A 3328-nucleotide genomic window follows, 5' to 3' on the forward strand; every position below is an offset into this window, starting at 1 on the left:
TATTCTTGTCTGGTGTTATCTCTGGGGGGGGAAAAGAATTTGTCTGCTAAGGCCAAGCCAATTACATTTCTAATTGGGTCTTATGAGTGCGCAGTGAATTTTGTTTTTTTTTTGGATTGCAGCACTAAAGGAAACACAACTAGAACATTCCATTTGAGGTTGCTGTGTTTCTCTTGGCAAGTGTTGATGTCTCTGAAATGATGGGCATAAACCAACTGAGGTGGACTCTGCAGTAAATGGGAGGTGCGCTGAATTGGCCTCTCAGCATTGATTTGTACTTTTGTTCATGCCTTTTGAGGCCGGGCCTATTGCGATCCAGGTGGGTAATAGAGCTCTAGGTATGCTGCGTTGTCAGTAGTCAGTTTCTGCTCTGAGCGAGAACTCTTAGATTCTTGATGTTCCTGAGATTATTTTTTTAATCAGGATTCGTTGATAAATAAAATGGTAAATTGGGAATGTCAGAGTTCCTATGCAGCCATATGGGAAGGGGGTTCTGTCTGTTGTACGTATGCCCACAGTGCTGTTGGGGGATGAGTTCCAAGATTTTGACCCAGTGATAGTGATAACAGTCAATATAGTTCCAAATGAGGACTGTGTGGCTCAAAGGGCAACTTTCAGGTGGTGCTGTTCCTGGGAGTCTGCTGCCTGTGTGGTTCCATATGGTGGAGGGTGTTAAAGGAGACTTAGTACAGTTTGTAGATGGTACAAACTGCTGCTAATATGCATCTGTGGGGAGTGCATGTTGAAATCATTGGTGCTAATCAAATGCTGCTTTGTCCTGAATGGTGTATAGCTGTTTAAATGTTGTTAGAGCAGCACTCTCCCTTGCAAGGGGAGAGCATTCCATCACACTCCTGATTTATGCCCTATGGTTGACAAAAGGACCTGGGGAATCAAGTGACTTGTTATAAAATTGCCAGCCTCTGATGCTACAGTACATGGCTTGCCCACTTCCATTATTAGCTCAACTTCCAGTTTCTGGTCATCCCTGGGATGTTTAATATTGGGGATTCAGCAATGGTAATGCTGTAGTACCTTCAGGGGAATGGTTTGTTCTCTTTTTTTGTATATGGTCACTTCCTGAGTGAATGACTGCATCAATGTTACTTGCCACTTCAGTTGCTTGAATGTTGCTGGATGGTGTTGCATATTCATATGAATGGCTTCAGTGTCCCAGGAGTTACAAATGCTGACTATTATCAGATATCCCCACTTCCAATCTTATGTTGGAAGGTTGTTAAAGCAGAGGAAGGTGGTTGAGCTCAGGACATTGCCTTGATGAACTCCTGCACTGATACCCTAGGATTGAGGTAATTGGCTTCCATCAATTACAGCCATCTTCCTTTGTGCCAGATATGACTAACCAGTGGAGCATTACTCTTATTTCTCATTTGTTTGTGGGATGTAGGTGCTGCTGTCTAGGTCAGCATTTATTGCTTCTAGAATCTGAGGCTTGCCTGAGCCATTCCATAGGGCAGGTAAGAGTCAATGATACAGCTGTGGGGCTGGAGTTGCACGTGGGCTGGGCCACTGCAGGTGAGCACAACTTCTTTCCTAGAATGAGATGGGTGGGGTTTTCACAAAAATCAAAAGTTTGTTGACATCAGGTCAAGTTTTGATTCCCGATTTCACATTGATTTTGTATTTCCGACATGGTGGGATTCCCAACTTCAAATATGCCACCATCTATCTCCTGACTTCTATTTCACTCTGGCTTCCTGATGCTGCATTTGGCTAGCAACTCCCTAGATGTTGATGATAGTCACAATCCCTTCACTTATTATTTGCATGCAATGACAGCATTTCAATTCAGCACTGTGCAGCCATTTTGCTAATGTTTGGTAGAAGTTGTAATGTTTAAGAATGGTCTTTTGACTTGCCATCCTGTACTATCTTCTAGTTAAGACTAGAGTATCTGCATTTGTGTATTTCATTTGCTCTGTTGTAGCTGATCGCAAATTTTGTTTTGGAACCAGCATGCTCGCAGTGTCAAGGTAAATACTAAAATCTTCCTGTCTTCTGTTTCGAGATGGTAGGTTATCTCAGGGCATTAGTTCATGAATCTTCATCTGATACCAAATTTGGAGGCCTGTTCTTACTCACTAAAAGATAGCTGCAAATTGACAGGCCAATTGCAATATTGGTATGAGGACCCCTACTTTCAGTCTCTGGGATATAAACTTTCCTTGCCTAAAGACAATTTCGATTACACTAACAAATGTTATTGGTGACTGAATCAGAAGATCATTCGTAGGTATAGCAATCTGTACGAGACATGATTTGAGTAGATTTTCAGTGCTGAACTGAACCACTATTGTATGCAAATTTGTGACACAGCCCAGAAATGATCCTTTTTGACTCAACACTGATGTCCGTAACTCTTGTGTTGTAGTTATCAACCAGTCCCTTCTAGTAATGTAAGAAGTTAAGACTTGGTGTACACTACAGTTAATTACAGACCATTTCCTGACCTCCCTTATGACCTGTGGTGGTGGTGATGAAGCTGCTGCTATTAACAGTTCTGGTTTCCTGAGCCATTATGGAGAAAATTCTACACCAGTTGGGAGTCGCTTCCTCAGCTTTTCAAAGTTAAGAATAAAACTTTGAGGCTTTGGGTGGTTTAATTATGTGAAATGCCTGGAGACATTTGGGTGAGAAAATGGTGGGTAAATATTTAATTGGTGTCAAAATACCAGTTACTTAACTGACCACAGTAAATATAATGCAATCTTAGGGAGAATCTTCATCTAAATTTGTTGCGTCACTGCTGGTAAATTCCAAATACTTCCTTTTTGGTACGTTTCCTGATGTACTGACAAGTGGCTTTTGCCAAGCCTTTAATTCTTCCCTGTTTTCCAGCATTGATCCTTGCTTGGAGATTTTAGAAGCTTATGTGTGCTCCTGTCAGTTTCTTTCCCAACTGTTCATATGGACATTTATACAATTGTATGAATTTGGAGCAGAAGCAGGCCTTTTAGCCATTCAAGCCTGCTGTACCATTTGATAATACCATAGCTGCTCAGTCTGTGTTCTGAATTCCAGATTCTCTTGCCAGACAAGAATCTGTTTATCCCCAACTTTAAAAATGTTCAGTAACTCTGCTTCCACTTTTGAGGCAGTGTTCCAAAACCCCTCAAACCTCGGAATACATTTTCCTTCATCTCTTCTAAATGGGCAACCCCTAATTTTGTGTTCTAATTCTGGGTTGCCAACAAACCAGGACGTACTTGCCATGTCCAGTTTATCAATGCCAGTCAGTAGACAAACCCAAAGGTTTAAATGAGATAACAAGGTGTAGAGCTGGATGAACACAGCAGGCCAAGCAGCA

This window comes from Rhincodon typus, chromosome 37 (genome assembly GCF_021869965.1).
Source record: "Rhincodon typus isolate 14 chromosome 37, sRhiTyp1.1, whole genome shotgun sequence".
NCBI lineage: Eukaryota > Metazoa > Chordata > Chondrichthyes > Orectolobiformes > Rhincodontidae > Rhincodon > Rhincodon typus.